Source organism: Phyllobates terribilis, unplaced genomic scaffold (genome assembly GCF_046119375.1).
Source record: "Phyllobates terribilis strain yellow unplaced genomic scaffold, ASM4611937v1 Scaffold_4__5_contigs__length_816908805, whole genome shotgun sequence".
In the NCBI taxonomy this organism is placed as follows: domain Eukaryota; kingdom Metazoa; phylum Chordata; class Amphibia; order Anura; family Dendrobatidae; genus Phyllobates; species Phyllobates terribilis.
In genome coordinates this window covers 94,910,382-94,930,922 of record NW_027362764.1, presented here as the reverse complement: position 1 = coordinate 94,930,922, position 20,541 = coordinate 94,910,382, and the positions used below count along the sequence as shown (strand labels likewise).

The 20,541-nt window shown below is 45.9% G+C and overlaps 1 long non-coding RNA gene across 1 annotated transcript in view; it reads right to left on the bottom strand.

Moving 5' to 3' along the window:
* Nucleotides 1-3,492: 3,492 nt before the first annotated feature.
* The window catches only part of LOC141264205 (uncharacterized), a 35,274-nt gene continuing 18,225 nt past the window's right edge, over nucleotides 3,493-20,541 (bottom strand). Inside the window, exon 3 of the long non-coding RNA XR_012319826.1 lies at nucleotides 3,493-3,984. This is a non-coding gene — a long non-coding RNA (uncharacterized lncRNA). The remainder of the gene's footprint in view (nucleotides 3,985-20,541) is intronic.

Here is a 20,541-nt window from a genome sequence, read left to right as displayed (position 1 = left end):
TACTAACAGAAAATGTGCAATCTGCATTCAAACAAAATTTGACAGGTGCATAAGTATGGGCACCTCACCAGAAAAGTGACATTAATATTTAGTAGATCCTCCTTTTGCAAAAATACCAGCCTCTAGTCGCTTCCTGTAGCTTTTAATGATTTCCTGGATCCTGGATGAAGGTATTTTTGACCATTCCTCTTTACAAAACAATTCCAGTTCAGTTAAGTTTGATGGTCGCCGAGCATGGACAGCCCTCTTCAAATGATCCCACAGATGTTCAATGATATTCAGGTCTGGGGACTGGGATGGCCATTCCAGAACATTGTAATTGTTCCTCTGCATGAATGCCTGAGTAGATTTGGAGCGGTGTTTTGGATCATTGTCTTGCTGAAAGATCCATCCCGTGCGTAACTTCAACTTTGTCACTGATTCTTGAACATTATTGTCAAGAATCTGCTGATACTGAGTGGAATCCATGCGTCCCTCAACTTTAACAAGATTCCCGGTGCCGGCATTGGCCACACAGCCCCAAAGCATGATGGAACCTCCACCAAATTTTACTGTGGGTAGCAAGTGTTTTTCTTGGAATGCTGTGTTTTTTTGCCGCCATGCATAACGCCTTTTTGTATGACCAAACAACTCAATCTTGGTTTCATCAGTCCACAGGACCTTCTTCCAAAAAGAAATTGGCTTCTCCAAATGTGCTTTTGCATACCTCAGCCGACTCTGTTTGTGGCGTGCTTGCAGAAACGGCTTCTTTCGCATCACTCTCCCATACAGCTTCTCCTTGTGCAAAGTGCGTTGTATAGTTGACCAATGCACAGTGACACCATCTGCAGCAAGTTGATGCTGCAGCTCTCTGGAGGTGGTCTGAGGATTGTTTTTGACTGATCTCACCATTCTTCTTCTCTGCCTTTCTGATGTTTTTCTTGGCCTGCCACTTCTGGCCTTAACAAGAACTGTCCCTGTGTTCTTCCATTTCCTTACTATGTTCCTCACAGTGGAAACTGACAGGTTAAATCTCTGAGACAGCTTTTTGTATCCTTCCCCTGAACAACTATGTTGAATAATCTTTCTTTTCAGATCATTTGACAGTTGTTTTGAGGAGCCCATGATGCCACTCTTCAGAGGAGATTCAAACAGGAGAACAACTTGCAAGTGGCCACTTTAAGTAGCTTTTCTCATGATTGCATACACCTGGCTATAAAGTTCAAAGCTCAATGAGGTTACAAAACCAGAAAAAGTGCTTTAGTAAGTCAGTAAAAAGTAGTTAGGGGTATTTAAAGCAAGAAAATGATAAGGGTGCCCATACTTATGCACCTGTCAAATTTTGTTTGAATGCAGATTGCACATTTTCTGTACAATAAACCTCATTTCAAGGGAGAAACATTACTGTGTCCAACAGTTATTACATATATCAAACTGAAATAGCTGCTTCAAAAACACCAATTTTTATAAAACATTAAGCTTAAGATTAATAGGGGTGCCCAAACTTTTTCATATAACTGTATATAGGACATGGGCTACAAGTGTCGCATTCCTTGTGTCAAGCCACTCATGACCAATAGACAATGCCAAAAGCTTCTTACCTGGGCCAAGGAGAAAAAGACCTGGATTGTTGCTCAGTGGTCCAAGGTGTTGTTTTCAAATTAAAGTAAATTTTGCATTTCATTTGGAAATCAAGGTCCCAGAGTCTGGAGGAAGAGTGGAGAGGCCACAATCCAAGCTGCTTGAGGTCTAGTGTGAAGTTTCCACAATCAGTGATGGTTTGGGCAGCCATGTCATCTGCTGGTGTAGGTCCACTGTGTTTTATCAAGACCAAAGTCAGTGCAGCCGTCTACCAGGAAATTTTCGAGCACTTCATGCTTCCCTCTGCCGACAAGCTTTTGGAGATGGAAGTTTCATTCTCCAGCAGGACTTGGCACCTGTCCACACTGCCAAAAGTACCAATACCTGGTTTACAAACAACAGTATCACTGTGCTTGATTGGCCAGCAAACTCGCCTGACCTTAACCCCATAGAGAATCTATGGGGTATTGTCAAGAGGAAGATGAGAGACACCAGACCCAACAATGCAGACGAGCTGAAGGCTGCTATCAAAGCAACCTGGGCTTCCATAACACCTCAGCAGTGCCACAGGCTGATCGCCTCCATGCCACGCCGCATTGATGCAGTAATTGAGCAAAAGGAGCCCTGACCAAGTATTGAATGCATTTACAGAACATACATTTCAGTAGGCCAACATTTCGGATTTTAAAATAATTTTTCAAGCTGTTGTTATAAAGTATTCTAATTTACTGAGATAATGACTTTTGTGTTTTCATTGGCTGTAAGCCATAATCATCAACATTAACAGAAATAAACACTTGAAATAGATCACTCTTTTTGTAATGACTCTATATAATATATGAGTTTCACTTTTTGTATTGAAGAACTGAAATAGATTAACTTTTGATGATATTCTAATTTAGTGAGAAGGAGTACATAGGAAAAGGCAAAGTACAAAGTGATCATTATTAGGATAAAAGTTAGGAAGTGTGCATACAACAGATTAAAGTGACAGTGCTCATGTATATTATGGAATGTATATAAAAAGGGGATATGTGCCCATAGAAAGTGACAATATCATAAATATACATGGATGGAATAAAAAGTATGTCTGTTAAATCTAGGTTTAAAGAGAAATAAAAAGATTACACAATGATATATAATTTTACTTTGGTGTATATTAAATTAATACATGTAAATAAAGTGACAGTCCATATGAAAGTGAATAAATATGTATTTTTTATTATTAAAAAGATATAAAGTGCATATAGTCCTATGTATATTGTAAGGTGGCTAACGTACACATAGTTGATGGGAGGTATGTATCATAGAGATGGCTGTCCTCTGTGATGTAACTAGGATTGTTGCTCTAGTGCACGTGAGCACTAAGAGGACTGTTTGCTGCATCTGGGGCCAGGTTACGGGTAGTTGGAGAGATGGGCATGTTTAACTACCCATATACCTCACCTCTGGGTGTGGTTAAGGTTTAAAATGGAGGAATTTGTTTAGCACATGGTCTGTGTGTTTGGAGGGAGAAGGCCTCCTGTGTGTTGTGGTCTCCCGACTGAGCCAATGAACTGGATGCTATCAAGCCTGTGTGCCCACAGCACTGGCGAACCAGAGACTTTGCCTTAAGGACTCTAATTTGTTTTTGCCTGAACTAAAAGCTGTTTGTATTACTTTTGCTTTGCCTGGTTTATGACGTAATAAACCGACATGGACATTTAAAGGAACATGTTTCCTGTTTGCTTCCCAACGCACCCAAGTAAGTAGAAACCCCACAATATATGTATATATATATATATATATATATATATATATATATATTAGCAACAATCAAGGTATTTAGATATAATAAAACAGGTCATATATATTATATAACTTCAAATTAAACTATAATCAGTATATAAATCCCATAGGGCGGACTCCAAAAAACTTGATGTCAGTAGTGTCTACAGTTCTGTATGACAAAAGCAAGTAGACCATTTAATTAATTATTTGAAATTTGAAGGGTCCCACAGACAGATATATAGTATATAGACTAAGGCATATCATCTAAAACAAATCAATTAACAATAATTAATCTATATCTGTTCTTGTAACGAGAAAAGTATAAATAGTACTAGCCTAGCATTAAGAGCCCAGATATGCTGATTCAGAGCTTTCTTGCATACAGAGTTCAAATAGATTAGATTGTAATAATTCTTCCAGGTGATAGTCCATTCTTGGAGAGGATAATGATTAAGTCTTTAGAAATATTCTTGTCCTTAGTGTCAGTTCCACTCAAAAAATATTTGAAAAAGACCATCTCTTCTCATTGGGTTCCACATTTAGGTGTGTTGCTCTGACTCCATTTTCCCTCCAAGATGATCCAGCCAGGGTCCCCGAAAATATAGAGGATTCTAGGCGAGTTTCCCGCTGGTCACAATATAATAGGTGCATGATCTGATGACATCAATAGAAAGACATAAGTTAAAATACTGTATATACTGTATAATAAAACAGTGAATTTAAAAGATAGTTAAAAGCATCCCCCACCCCTAGATACTATGTTATTCTAAATTTATATATTACAAAAAGGCACTAAACCCAAAATTTTCATTTAAACCAAAGGGGGCAAAAGCGTTCAATCTAAAGATCCAAGATAACAGGATTCTTTGAAGGTTACAGGAAAATCATTGCTTTGCTCCATGAGTCAAAATTTTATTGGATGTGGATGTGGCTAAAAAATATTTTGGTTAGCAGTTCCTTTCTTTTACCACCATCATACCTTTTGATACGATTTCTTATGAAAAACAATAGTCAAAACATTTACTGATATTGTGCTTGTTTCAGATGAATTTTTGTTTTATGAGAAAAAAATCATTCTGTTTGGGGTTAGGTGAGTCATAAGACAGGAAAGAGTTTGACTTCAGTGAAAAGGAGCACTGAGTTCACGAGGACATAGCATCATGTGTAATGAGGCAGAGTTCCAGTAGACAGGCTTGGACTGGCCAACAGGGGAACAGGGGAATCTCCCGGTGGGCCACTGTGCAAGAGTAAACCACTTACCCTACAATATGCGCAGTAGTTGGCCCAATATATTTGATTCAATATGTACAGACACAAGCAGCATCTCGTCATTCATTTATCAAACTACCTAGTTTATTATTATATAAAAGCAGAGGTAAATTTGTGAAAGAGAATAATGTAGTATTTCCATGTATTCGAATAGTAGGCCCCAGTGTCAATGTTACTGGTTGACCCTTGCCACCCCAGTCTGACGCTGTCTGTAGAGACACAGTTCCCTCTTAAGGTGGTGTATGTGTTTTCAAGGCTATAAGGTAACATTGTACAAAAAAATGGCAGCAATATACAATAAACTCTTGATTAGTGTTGAGCATTCTAATACTGAAATATCGGGTATCGGCCGATATTCGCGGTATCGGAATTCCGATACTTAATTCCGATATTTTTACAATATCGAATACCGGAATCTGAAGTTCCCATAATGCCTGCCCTCTGCAGTGTCTCTGAAGGATGACAAGCTGGATGGCAGCGGTCAGCTGCGATCCAGCCTGTCATCAGAATGCCATCCCAGCGTGAGAGAGTTCTCCTGATTGCTTAAAAGCCGGCGCGCGGTAAAAAGCCGCCGGCTTTTAAACAATCACACAGCCCCATACTGCTTCCCCGCAGCCTCTCACCCCGATCCTCCGCTCCCCTCGCCACCTACCATCCCGATCGTAAGTTAGGACCGGGCGGGGAGCACAGCACCAAGGAGCGGGGAGCGAAGGACCCGGGCGGGGAAGCCGGCAGTGAAAAGACTTCACCGCCGGCTTTCCCGTTCTGTGCTGCGCTTTCCCGCCGGTTATTTCAAATGAACAGCTGAGGTATTAGGTGATGCCAATCAGCTGTTCATTTGAAGTCGCCGCGGTGCCCTCAGAGGGTTCATGTGAGTTCATGCTTGACTGCATTGCATGAACTCACATGAACTTTCCCACGGCCGCACAGGTCAGCCTCACCTCCCAGACCATCAGCCCGTCATGATTAGTGTGTGCGCGATGTCTGCGGGTGTGTGCGGTGTCTGTGCGATGTCTGCGAGTGTGTGCGGTGTCTGTGCGATGTCTGCGAGTGTGTGCGGTGTCTATGCGATGTCTGCGGGTGTGTGCGCGGTGTCTGTGCGATGTCTGGGGGGGGTGTGCGTGCAGGCAGACATAGGCCGACGTGACACTACTACTCCCATCGGCCTATGTCTGTCCCCCGTCCACTCGTGCCAGCAGGATCAGCTCGATGGGAGCAGTAGTTCCCATCAGCCTGATCCTGCTATTTAAATTGCTCTACTGTGTCCCCAATAAATTTTAAATACATGTCATTGGTGGCCAGTGGTTACCTACAATAAATTAGTTTATACATTACCTGTCCCCGCCGATCGCCACCTAAAATAAAGTAAAAAATAAAAAACTACACCTATACTCACCTAGACACCTAATTCCCCGAAGCCATCGATCTCCTGTAATAAAATCTAAAATAATAAACCACAACCTTATCCTTACCCCTCCGTAGTAGTCCACGAGTGTCCCACGATGATCTCCAGTTTAGAGCAGCCACATAGAATGTGACCGCTCTGAACCGCTGCCGCCGCTAGAATGGCGGGGCCGTAAAGCAGCCCCGTCACTGCATAAGCGGGTTCGCCGGAGTTCAGGCAGCGCTGCTCCGGTTAGTTCCTTTACGGCCCTGCTGTATCGTGAGAAATTCCCACGGTACAGCAGTGCCGTAAAGGAGGTCTCCGGAGCTACGCTGCCTGAATGCACTCCGGTGACCTCAGTCAGGGGCTCAGGCTGCCGGGAGCGAACGTGTTCCCGGCAGCGTGAGCTTACAGCAGCCATGCACAGCTGTCACCATCTCCAGATGTGACAGCTGTGCATGGGAGATCAGCGCAGGAACGTGGACAGGTAACTATTTTTTTTTTAGTAAACTAAGAATTAAATAAAATGGTGTGTTTTATTTCAAATAAATTATTTTTTTCTGGGTGTAGTGTGTGTTTTTTCTTTTTAACACTTTGTAGGTTAGTAATGGGGGTGTCTTATAGACGCCCATCATTACTAACCTGGGTTTCATGGCAGCTGGCGCTGACATGAACCCCAACCCTATTACCCCCTGCCACCGCACCAGGGCAGCGTGGAAGAGCGAGGCTAAGTGCCAGAATTGGCGCATTCTATGGATGCGCCATTTCTGGGGCGGCTGACGGCTGGTGTTTCTAGCCTGGGAGGGGGCCAATATTCATGGCACCCTTCCTGGGCTATTAATATCAGCCCCCAGCTGTCTGCCTAGCCTTTGCTAGCTATTAAAATAGGGGGGACCCCACGTCATTTTTTTGGGGTTGGTCCCCCATTTTAATAGCTAGTAAAGGCTAGGTATTCAGCTGGGTGCTGATATTAGTAGCCTGGGAAGCTCCGTGGGTATTACCCCCTTCCCAGGCTTCAAACCTCTGCCCCAGCCGTCGGCTTAACCTCCGCTAGAGACTAAAATTATGGGGGATCCCATGCCAATTTTTTTTTTAATAAATCCTTTATTTTAACACTAAATGACATTTGAGGAGTTAATAAAGATGCAGTCCCTAAATTATTATTTATTTTTTTATTAATTTTTCCCAAAAATTTGGACGTGGGCTTTGCCATATTTTTGTATGCCAGCCAGGTACAGCATCCAACTTCTATGAACGCGCCATTTTCCGGGGTGGCTGCGGACTGCAAGCGGGGGGGGGGGGGGCAGAAAGCTTGGGCCTCCCTGCGCTGCAGATTCCATCCCCCAGCTGCCTAGTTGTACCTGGCTGGACACAAAAATAGGGAGAAGCCCCACGTATTTTTTTTTTTAATTATTTCATGAAATTCATGAAATAATAAAGAAAAAAGGGCTTCCCTATATTGTTGTGTCCAACCAGGTACAAATAGGCAGTTGGTGGTTGGGGGCAGCCCGTTCCTGCCTGCTGTACCTGGCTGGACACAAATATAGGGCGAAGCCCGACATCAATTTTTTAAAATTATTTCAGAAAATTCATGAAATAATTAAAAAAAAATTGATGTGGGGCTTCGCACTATATTTGTGTCCAGCCAGGTACAGCAGGCAGGAACGGGCTGCCCCCAACCACCAGCTGCCTATTTGTACCTGGCCGGACTCAACAATATAGGGAAGCCCTTTTCTTCTTAATTATTTCATGAAATTCATGAAATAATTTTAAAAAAAAAATACGTAGAGCTTTGCCCTATTTTTGTGTCCAGCCAGGTACAACTAGGCATCTGGGGGCAGGAATCTGCAGCGCAGGGGGGCCCAAGCTTTCTGCCCCCCCCCCCCCGCTGAAAATTGCAGTCCGCAGCCACCCCGGAAAATGGCGCGTTCATAGAAGCGCCATCTTCTGGCGCTGTACCCAACTCATCCAGGGCCCTGGTGCGGTGGCTCACTGGGTAATAAAGGGGTTAGGGCCAGCTTGGCATTATCAGCTGGCCATAAGCCCGAAATTCATGGGGTCACGCCAATATTAGACATGACCGCCATGAATTTCTAGTAAAGTATTTAAAAAAAAACACAACACCCAGAATAAAGTCCTTTAATTGAAATAAACACACAATTCTTTATTGTTCTAAATTAAACCATACTTACCGTCACGCCCATTCCAGCTGAAGCCAACGATCTCCTGCAATAAAAGAAAAATAATAAAGCAACATCATCCTTACCTTTCCATGATTCTCAGGACAACTTCAGCTCTGCTACATCGAGATGACAGGCTGGACCTGCAGAACGCTGCCATCCAGCCTGTCATCCCGCAGACACTGAGAAGCGCAGGCATGCTTGCGCTCCTCAGTGTCAGGCTGTGACGGAATCCCGATGAGCCAAGTCTCTCACGCTCACCGCATGCGCAGGAGAATTCTCCCACGCTGTCAGTGACGTGCATGAGGTGAGCTGAGTTCATTGTCGGCTCATCTGGATGCCGTCACAGCCAGACACTGAGGAGCGCAAGCATGCCTGCGCTTCTCAGTGTCTGCGGGATGACAGGCTGGATGGCAGCGTTCTGCTGCGATCCAGCCTGTCATCTCGATGTAGCAGAGCTGAAGCTGTCCTGGGAACCATGGGAAGGTAAGGATGATGTTGCTTTATTATTTTATTTTTATTGCAGGAGATCGTTGGCTTCAGCTGGAAAGTGTGTGACGGTAAGTATGGTTTAATTTAGAACAATAAAGAATTGTGTGCTTATTTCAATTAAAGGATTTTATTCTGGGTGTTTGTGTTTTTTTTAACTTTGACTATGGGGTTAGTAATGGGGGTGTCTTATAGACGCCTCTCCATTACTAACCTGGGCTTGATGTCAGCTGGCATTATAAGCTGACATCAACCCCAACTCCATTACCCCACTGCCACCGCTACAGGACAGTGGGAAGAGCGAGGCTAAGTGCCAGAATTGGTGCATCCTATGGATGCGCCATTTCTGGGGCGGCTGACGGCTGGTGTTTCTAGCCTGGGAGGGGGCCAATATTCATGGCACCCTTCCTGGGCTATTAATATCAGCCCCCAGCTGTCTGCCTAGCCTTTGCTAGCTATTAAAATAGGGGGGACCCCACGTCATTTTTTTGGGGGGGTCTCCCATTTTAATAGCTAGTAAAGGCTATGTATTCAGCTGGGGGCTGATATTAGTAGCCTGGGAAGCTCCGTGGGTATTACCCCCTTCCCAGGCTTCAAACATCTGCCCCAGCAGTCTGCTTAACCTCCGCTAGAGACTAAAATTACGGGGAACCCCACGCCAATTTTTTTTTTAATAAATCCTTTATTTTAACACTAAATGACAAGTACAGTAATCAACACTATCACTGTACTTCTTATATATGTGACTGACATGTTTCTATGTATCTAATCTATGTGTGATGCTCTATTCTTTCTATTCTAAATTGTCGGGTACAGATGCTGAATAGCCGGCCGGCTTTTTTAAAGAGACGGTGCATGAAAACACTAATATTTTTTTAAATAAATCCTTTACACTAAATGACAAGTACAGTAAGCAACACTGTCACTGTACTTCATATATATGTGACTGACATGTTTCTATCTATCTAATCTATGTGTGATTCTCTATTCTTTCTATTCTAAATTGTCGGGTACCGCTGCTGAATTGCCGGCCGGCTTTTTTAAAGAGACGGTGCATAAAAACACTAATATTTTTTTTAATAAATCCTTTACGCTAAATGACAAGTACATTAAGCAACACTGTCACTGTACTTCATATATATGTGACTGACATGTTTCTATCTATCTAATCTATGTGTGAAGCTCTATTCTTTCTGTTATAAATTGTCGGGTACCGGTGTATGCCGCTGCTGAATTGCCGGCTTTTCATGTTTCACTGTGAGCACTGTTCCCATCGATTTGGGCAACCACCTCTCCCAATACATTCTACATTATTGTTAGTTGTTTTCCTTCATGTAGAATTAACCTACAAGGAAAGAAAGGGTTTATTTTCATTCCGATATTTGTGTCCCATTGACTTGCATTGGTTTCCGGTATCAGAATCAGCGATATCCGATACTTTTTGGGTATTGGCCCGATCCAATCCGATCCGATATTTCCTGATATCGGAAGGTATCGCTCAACACTAATAGTTACCCTAAAGCTCCTGACACATTCCCTCTAAATGCTAAAAATTCTAATTGCTTGCTGCAACCACTAGGGGGAGCTTGCTGCTTTTGTTTATACAGTGCCTTCAAGTAGTATTCAACCCCCTGCAGATTTAGCTGGTTTGATAAGATGCAAATAAGTTAGAGCCTTCAAACTGCAAACGAGAGTAGGTTTTATGAACAGAAGCATAAATCTTACAAACCAAAAAGTTATGTTGCTCAGTTGAATTTTATTAAATTTTAAACATAAAAGTGTGGGTCAATTATTATACAACCCCTATGTTTAATATTTTGTGGACTAACCCTTGTTTGCAATTACAGCTAATAATCGTCTTTTATAAGACCTGATCAGGCCGGCACAGGTCTGTGGAGTTATCTTGGCCCACTCCTCCATGCAGATCTTCTCCAAGTTATCTAGGTTCTTTGGGTGTCTCATGTGGACTTTATTCTTGAGCTCCTTCCACAAGTTTTCAATTGGGTTAAGGTCAGGAGACTGACTAGGCCACTCCAACACCTTGACTTTTTCCCTATTAAACCAGGCCGTGGTTTTCTTGGCTGTGTGCTTTGGGTCGTTGTCTTGTTGGAAGATGAAATTACGACCCATCTTAAGATCCTTGATGGAGGAGCGGAGGTTCTTGGCCAAAATCTCCAGATAGGCCGTGCTATCCATCTTCCCATGGATGCGGACCAGATGGCCAGGCCCCTTGACAGAGAAACAGCCCCACAGCATGATGCTGCCACCACCATGCTTGACTGTAGGGATGGTATTCTTGGGGTCATATGCAGTGCCATCCAGTCTCCAAACGTCACGTGTGTGGTTGGCACCAAAGATCTCGATCTTGGTCTCATCAGACCATAGAACCTTGAACCAGTCTGTCTCAGAGTCCTCCAAGTGATCATGAGCAAACTGTAGATGAGCCTTGACATGACGCTTTGAAAGTAAAGGTACCTTACGGGCTCGTCTGGAACGGAGACCATTGCGGTGGAGTACGTTACTTATGGTATTGACTGAAACCAATGTCCCCACTGCCATGAGATCTTCCCGGAGCTCCTTCCTTGTTGTCCTTGGGTTAGCCTTGACTCTTCGGACAAGCCTGGCCTCGGCACGGGAGGACACTTTCAAAGGCTGTTCTGGCCGTGGAAGGCTAACAGCAGTTCCATAAGCCTTCCACTTACGGATGATGCTCCCAACAGTGGAGACAGGTAGGCCCAACTCCTTGGAAAGGGTTTTGTACCCCTTGCCAGCCTTGTGACCCTCCACGATCTTGTCTCTGATGGCCTTGGAATGCTCCTTTGTCTTTCCCATGTTGACCATGTCTGAGTGCTGTTCACAAGTTTGGGGAGGGTCTTAAATAGTCAGAAAAGGCTGGCAAAAGAGATCTTTAATCCACACATGCGAAGCTCATTATTCTTGGTGCCTGAACTACTTCTTAATACTTTAGGGGGACCAAACAGAATTCTTGTGGTTTGAGGGGTTGAATAATAAATGACACTCTGAATTAACTTTTTACGTTTTAAAAAAAAAAAAAAAAATTTGCTGCAGTGCATTTCCCACTTCCAGGTTGATCTACAGTACAAATGTCACAATGCCAAGTTAATTCCGCATGTGTCAACCAGCTAAATCTGCAGGGGGTTGAATACTACTTGTAGGCACTGTATGTTGCACCCTATCAAAGAACTGTATGAAGTAAACTCTTGTGCTCCTCCTAGTGGAGCCTGCAGGCAGCCGGAATTTTATTGTTAATGCTCATGTCTAAGGCTGCGTGCACACGATGCGTTTTTCATGCGTTTATGCTGCGGAATTTCCGCAGCGGAAACGCATCAAAAACGCATGGTAATCCGCACCCCATGGTCCCCAATGGCATTCCGCAATGTCAATGCACATGCTGCGGATTTTTCCGCAGCGTTTCTGGAGCGCTCATAAATCCGCAGCATGTTCATTAATTTTGCGGAAGCGCAGCGGAAGCGCCGCCATTGACTTGCATTGAGACGCATAGAATGTGCGTCTGTACATTTGTACAAGCGGATTCTATGCGTCTCTATGTGCGGATGGTACCCAGGTCTGGAGGAGAGAAGACTCTCATCCAGACCTGGGTACCATTGTACCTGTAAAAAAAAGAATAAAATAATAAATAAAGTTTATATTCACCTTTCCGACGTCTTCTCTCTGCCTGCCGGCAGCGCTGAAGGACCTTCGGTGACGTCACAGTCATGTGACCGCAGGCCCTTCACCGCTGTGTCTCGCGATATGCCGGCAGCCAGGAACCAGACAGGAACGAGCGCTGCAGCACACGCCGGGGCATCGGGGGTGAGTATAGCTTTATTTTTTATTTTTTTTACGGTCACACTGTATAAATCCATGCTGTTTGCATGGATTTATACAGTGTGACCTAGTTGTCAAGCACTTTCCAAGTGATGCTAATCGCCTGGAAAGTGCTTGTCAATCTGCATGCGAAAACGCATGTGAATCCGCATGTGAATCCGCAAGTCTTCTCTCCTCCAGAACTGGGTACCATCCGCACATAGAGAAGCATAGAAGCCGCTTGTAAAAATGTACAGTCGCGGTTTCTGTGCGTCTCAATGCAAGTCAATGGCGGGAGTTCCGCTGCGCTTCCGCAAAATTAAATGACATGCTGCGGATTTTTGTACGCAGCATAAACTCTGCGGAAAAATCCGCAGCATGTGCATAGAACATGCGGAATCCCCTTGGGGACCATGGGGGGTGGATTACCTAGCGTTTTACAAGCGTTTACGGTGCGGAAATTCCGCAGCATAAACGCTTGAAAAACGCTACGTGGGCACTCAGCCTAAGGCTAAGTGCCCATGATGCAGAAATGCTGCATATTTTTTCCGCTTCTTCCTGGTAGGAAAAACGCATGTGGATTTTACATGCATTTTTCCTGCCAGGTAGAAGCGTTTGTCAAGCGTTTTTGTATGTATTTCTGCATGCGGGTTATCAAGCACTTTTCCAAGCGATTTTAGCATCACTTGGAAACGTGCTTGACAACTTGGTCACACTATATAAATCCATGCAACCGGCATGGATTTATATAGTGTGACCAAGTAATAGTTAAAAAAAAAGAAGAAGAATGGTAAAAAATAAAAAATAAAGATTATACTTACCTTCTGATGGCCCCCTGTGTTTTCTCCGCTATGTCCCATCTGTTGTATGGGTCGTGGTGGTGTGAAGGACCTGCCATGACGTTATTTAGTCATGTGACGTCGGCGGTCGCGTGACCTGTCACATGACTAAATGATGTCATGGCAGGTCCTTTCACACCACCGCAACCCATACAACAGACCGGACGCATCGCTGAGGAGACCAGGGACCATCGGAAGGTAAGTATAATCTTTATTTTTTATTTTAAATTATTTTTTTACAGGTTCTATGGTACCTGGGTCTGGATGAGAGTCTCCTCTTCTCCAAACCCGGGTACCATCCGAACACTGAATCGCATATTATCCGCTTCTGCAAATTTGCTCATACGGATAATATGCGATTCAATGCAAGTCAATTGCAGCAATTACCCTGCGTGTCCGCAAAATTAATGGACATGCTGCGTATTTTTCCGCAATGATAATCCGCAGCGGAAACTTCCGCAGCATGTGCACAGCACATGCGGATTATCATTGGGGACCATGGGGCATGTATTACCAAGGGTTTTTTAAGCGTTTTCGCTGCGGAAATTCCACGGCAAAAATGCTTGAAAAACGCATAGTGGGCACACAGTCTTAGCATGACATTTAGAGCTCTGGGTCTGATAAAGTTGCGCTAAAAAAATATTAGGAAATGAATAGGTACAAAAAGGTGTAATAGGTTGAGCATTCACTTTAACACTGTTGAACAAATTCAAAATTCTTCTTTGAATTTATATGTGTATAATAGTCCTGAAATATAAAGTTGCTTCTATTAATATCTTTAGGGGTTGGCCACTACTTTTTTCTTATCATAGGCCATCAATATTTCATTGGTGGGGTGCAAAAAACAGCACCCCCTCTGATCTGCTGTTACTGACGCAGTTCTTGGATACTGCTGGAATACAGCAGCTCTGTCATTTCTATAGTGGCCACAGCCAAGGTACTGCCAATCGTATTCAAGTGAATAGGGGGCAAATGTGCAGTACCTTGCCGCAGCCACTATAATTTTGACTGAGCTGCTGTGTTCCGGCAGCATCCAAGAACTTCCGTCCACCAGCGGAATCAGTAACACCTAATCGGCAAAGGTCACTCCCAACGATCCAATATTGATGACCTATCCCAAGGACAGGCCATCAATATAAAAGTAGTGGCCAACCCCTTTAAGTCTAATTTGAAAGTTTCATATTGAACAAATCACAGATTCTTCTTGAGATCCCAAAGTAGCTCTCATGCTCCTAATTTATGACGTACACTTGGTGTTTTCCGTAATGTGTTTATTCAAAAGAATCGTTTCAATTGTAATTTCAATAAGTCCTATCCTACAGTTACTGCTCTTGGACCTATTTTTATCATTGCTCTTAAGGAATATCTTGTTGAACATTTTCCAACTTCGACAGATCCTGGTTATTTACAACATAGAAGAAGGCAATGTCTGTTTTAATTAATACTTATATTCGCCTAAGAAAAAAAAATTCTTGCAACTTAGTGTTGTAATCTTCTGTCATTTGTCATTACTTTGCTGTAATGACAAATGACAGGTTCCCTCTAAGACCTGACAACTTATGGCTTTTTTCTATGGGAGCGTTATAAATCCATATGCTGTAAGGTCCCCTTGTGATGGATGTAGAAAGACTGAATTTTGTAAGTTACTTCTCTGGCTATCTAGGCAATGCAGAGATCTGTATTAGGAAAACAGAGTTTTGTATCCCTATTAAGATATATAAGATTTACTATTACGATCACATTTCTCAACACAATATTGGGACCTAAATTATATTCAAAGTTGAACATACACTTTAAGTAAAAAGCTTTTAGAAAACTGCAGCTTGTTTTTATGCTTAGTTGTAGAGTTTTTCAAAACAAATTTCTATCTAGATATGAGAAAACTTTACGCCATTTCACTGCCAGGTGAACTTTGAATAGATATCCTGTGCACTCTGCTCATAACTCCAAATTTCTGAGGAAGTGGTGTGATCACCACGAAACGCGTAGAAATAAAGTCTATTTCATCATTACATCGATTTGGATTCCTCTGGTACATTATTCTGACAGGCGAGCAGCGCAGTCTGATGCCCCATTCTCTTCACCCAACCATAGAGATTCTGCATCTGGCACCTACGACTCCACAAGATCAGATAATTAAACCATCGTTTGCAGTAAGCACTATGAACTTGCATTTAGAAACAAATCATTAGGTTGCATTTACCTTTGAAAACTCCTATGATTTCTGCAAACCCTCAGACCTGCTGGTAAAACCCTATGCTAGCTCTCTGTGGGTTATCCCTTTGTTTGATTTGTGCATCACAGACTGTAATTAGAGACTGTTCACATTAAGATATTCCAGCCACCTACATCTATGTGCTGCCTCAGACCTGCCATTAACTTCTTCATCTGCGTGTCCTGCCTCACTTATTTGTCTGCTGTCCAACATAACCAACTGTCTGCGTCCTACTGTTCCACATGCCTTTCAGCATGCTGTGCCAATGCCCTGAGTCCGTGTGTCCATGTGGCGCCCCTGCGGGTCCAGTTGCCACAGAGGTACTGCATCTCAGCCAGAGGTGTGGTACCCCACTCTCAGGTAAGGAGGGAGCACTACCCGGGACCCACACACTCACATCCAACACTACACCACTCCTGAGAGAGGGTCCAGATAGCTCCTGAGGGAGAGCACAGACCCGGTCCCTGTTTGGAGGTGGAACTAAGTAGAGGAGGTCGGTGGAGGAAGTAGTTTAGGGGAGCACAGACAGAACAGTATAAAAGAAGGGTAGAAACATCTAGAAGGGTCTATTCCTGGTTCCAGTCCTTGGAGCAGGAGGTTGGTTGCTCAGAGAACCATGAGGAGTAAGGTCCTAACAGCGAAGGGGCCCAGTAAAAGGGGCCCAGGAGGAGAGTGAGGAGAGAACACAGGAGCAAGTGAGAGGGGCTCCAGAGATAGAAGGGATCCTAGGTGCCCGGCGAGTGCAGGATGCCACCCGTTCGCCCGAGTTCATGCTGAACGTGGAGGGATCAAGGCCGCAGGAGGGGACCGGCCCCAGACTAGTGGAGTACTTTAAGGCTCAGCTAGCAAACCGGAGGTTGCAGTATCTTCATGTGCCGTAGCCAAAATCCACACACAATCGATGAAAAGGTGGCCATATAGGACAAAGGGGACAGACTGGACGTCGCCCAACAAGGCCCGCGGCCACTGGCTCAGGACACTGTGTGTGAGGCGCAGGACAGGAGGGCGAGAGCCAGTGCAGAGAGACGACCTGGAGAGGTACACAGAAAGGGGTCCCGTTCAAGTGAACCCAAGTTATCTGAGAGTTGGCTGGATCACTTCCCCGAAGGACACAGGACGATGTGGGCGGTTATAATCTGGCCATTGAAACCTGGAGCATCTTGATAACTGTGAGTAAATACTTGAAGACTGTGTGTGACGCTCGCAGCCCTACCCTGGGAAGATGGGGGGTACTCGGAGCCGGGTCAGATGTTGGGGGAAGCAGTCGTGGCCTGGACCAGTTCCGTGCCCAGGGCCGTCACATTAAAAAAGGATGTAATGGGCTATCAGGGTTGAGTGGTTGCTATCGACTACGCCACCTGTGGTACCTGGTGAAGGCCACCAGCGCTGCTGCAGTCCTCTGAGGCGGGATGTTGTGACAGCCGTCGTTGTTACTACTCCCCACAGGCGGAGCAGGGCCTCAGGGCAGAGACAATGATGGAGGGAGTCGTAGTGTAGGAGATCTGGTGCTACGTGGTGCGGTGCAGTGCAGAAATAAAGAGTCCGGAGGCCATAGGGGCTGACTTCCAGGGTTTTTACTCACGGTGGAGAGTACAGCCTCAAGGCTTCTCCCTGCTCCTCACGGAGTTCTGCGGTCACCAGGGACGAGGGTGCAACAACCTCCAAGTAAGTCAAGTGTTCAATCAGGACCCCGCACCGGAGTGTTCCTAGACTTTAGACCGAGTCCTTTCCTGTCTGTGTGTGTGTAGATAGGCCCGGTCTCCTTCTGAACTTCACTCAGAAAAAGGGTACAGGTGGCAGCTCCACTCCTTCCGTTACCCGGTCGGATCCTCAGGGCCTACCGGGCTTCCCTGACCAGGACGTAGAGTAGCAAGGTCAGGTGTCGGGGGCCGGTACCCCTTTTGCAGCCGGAATCCCTCTGAATAGATCAGGTAGGCGAGGACAGGTGGCGTATACCGCTCCGTCTGCATCCCCCCCGGGATCCATTTTCGGTGGAGCTACACTCCTAAGCTCCGGGCCTTCTTGGTCATGGTCCTTGACCGGGCTGAGACATACATCGTCTGCAGCCTGCCCCTCGACCCAAGGCCAGGGAACGAGGGCCGTGCCTCCATCCTCTGCAGGTCCACACAGGATCCACGCTCAGGGAGGAAGGTCACGATCAAGAACAGTCAAAGAACCGTCAAAGAAAGACCAAACAACCAAAATGGCTGTGGATTAAATATGAAATATTAAGTGTCACTAAAATGTGAGTCCTCCACCCTCACCCACTAATTGGTTCCCTCTATCTCTTGGTTCCCCAGTCTCCCAACTTCCAGTAGGGGCAGCACCTAGTGCCTTCTAGCCCCCTCTGGTGGGAGAAGTGTGGTGTTAGATGTGGAGGTAGGGTCCTGACCATCACACTGCTCTTACCTCAGAGGAGGAACACTAAACTCCATTAGAGAAGTGCAGCATCCCTGTGGCGGTCGAACATTCAGGGGCGCCACAACTGCACCCCGCTGTGTCCTTCACTTAATTGCTGCGTCACTGGCCCTGCACTACACAGTCTACACCAGCAACAACTACCTCATCAATCACGATGTACTGCCCTGGAGCTTAGCTCTGCCCGTGGAGAGCTGCTCTATCTCTGCTGTGTCACCATCAGCCCCAGTGGATCTGTACTGCAGCGGCGGCCCCATATAGCCGCATACCACGGGTGGCGTCACGAACTTTATCCCCAAACACTTTATTTCCCCAAATTGACTTTCACTTTCCGTTTATTTGACCGCCCTGGGCCACGGACCGTGTCACTGCTACCGTGACAACTCCACAAAGGACCGGCCCGGCTACTGAGTACCCCACGGCCCCAGGGGGCGTGTCATCCACCCTGAAATGAGTCTTCATGAATCCACCTCACCAGGTGAGCCTAAAAAGGTAGCTGTTGGCCAATCATTCGGGCAGCAGCTAACTCTCCCGCCTCTCCCATAAACAGGAAAACTCAGCTCGGCCTAAGATTAGAGAATTAACACAGCTAAAAGGGGCTGTTGGCCTTGCAAACTAGGGTGTCTGTCTTCATGGGGTGCACTTATATAGTGCTGGGCAACCCGCCTAATCTAAGTATGGATGTCACTAATAGGCTGTAAGTGACGCACCCCCTGGGCCATATTCTTTAGGGGGAATACCCGGAGCCGGATCAGATGGGAGTTGTAGCCGCCGAGTGGCTGTGACCCGGTCCGTGCCCAGGGTGTCAAGCTCAGTTGTATGTGGCAGTCCTACAGATGTTATTAAGTTCTTTATTGTCGACTACGCCACCCGTTGTATTGCGGTCACTATGGCCGCCGCTGCAGCAGGGTCCGCTGAGGCTGATGGTGTTGGTGCAGCTTTTGGTAGTATAACCCCCAACGGGTGGGGTATAGCCTCAGGGGGTCAGGTGCAGAGGATGGGGGTTGTGGTGGTGCAGCGTAGATGTTAAGTGAAGACAGAGTCGGGTTGTGCAGTTTAGGGTATTTACTCACTGCTGATGTTCCGGTCACTCCAGCTTCAAGTGACCACCCGAGCCGTGCTGCGTCCACCAGGTCCTGGATTCAGCAAACCCCCAAACAAGTCCGGAGCGTGACCCTGAGCTCTCCTTCTGTCCTTTCCTCTGGCCGTCCCCACTAGTGATCCACCTAGGTCCAGCTCCCTCGGGCCTTCTGTTGGGAGACCCTTGGCCTTGGGTTCCCTGACCCTCCACGTGGTTTGCCTTCGGGGTGGATGTGGTGGGTGGCCGTGGCAGACGCTGCCCACGGCCTCCGGTCTCTGGCTAGGGTGTGCTTTTGCCCCCACCAGTTTGGGATCCGGTACCCTATTGCCGACTCTTCACCCGGGGATTGAATTTGGGTTCTCAGAGTCCTTTCTTTTTCCCCCTCTGGGTCTTTCCTTCTCTGCTCCACTCTCTCTCTGCAGGCTCATCTGGACCTCTGCTTCTTACTGACTCTGACAGACTGACCCTGATCTTAGATGGTGCCCACCTTATATACTCCCTCTATGTGTGAGCTCAGGTGACCAGCACCCAATGAGCTCCTAACTTTACCCAGGCTGCTCCCCCTATCTGCCCCTACACTACTTGGGATGTACCACCCCCCCTCCCACTCCAGCCAGGAACAGACTCGGTCATACCTGCACATTTCTAAGTGGGAGTACCGTTGGTCTGTTCCCCGGAAATGGGATGTGTGTAGTGCATGCAGCCTACTGAGCTCAGGTCCACACTCCATCCTTACCCGGGAGTGGAATATCACACCTCTGGGTTGAGGTGCAATACCCCTGTAGCAGCCGAATCCTCAGGGTGCTACATTCCCCCCTGGTAAATCACAGCACGTCCTCGGGTTGTAAGAACAAAACACCACAAAACATACAAATTTTTTTTTTCATATAAACAACATAGTAAAAACATATAAAATATCATATATATATCAGAAAACTTTTCATATAAATAACATTCTCGTCGCCTCTGGCTCCTCCTCCGGTCACTGTGCAACGTGTGACCGGGTAAAGTGCGACAGTCTTTTCTTGAAAAACTCGTGGCTTTCCTGTAAAACCAGTAGGGAGCCTTTAGGACGCGCAACTATATACAGGGGATATGGCCGCTCTCAGTCCTCGGCCAGGTATAAGGGAGGAATGACCGCTCTCAGTCCTCGGTCAGTGGGAATAGGGACACACGGGGTTAACAGTTCACTCTTGCTGGTCCCAACGGGGACTATATTATCAGCAACAGTTTCTTTGGTACCCCGACGGGTAACTATGTACAGCTTCTACTCTGCCGTACTCAACGACGACGTCCTCCTGCTCTTTCTTTGTGGTTACCTTTAGCTTCAGACCCGTCCGGCCATGTGTGTTGGGCGAACAGATCTTCTCCCAGATGCGGCACTCTTGGTCTTATGGGCGCGGTGGTGTTAGCGCCCGGGTTGCCCGGGCCTTGCGGCCAGGCCTGGGGTATCTGGAAGGTGAAGGGCACCGTAAGGACGGCGGCGCCCTGGGCTACTTGGCCCTGCG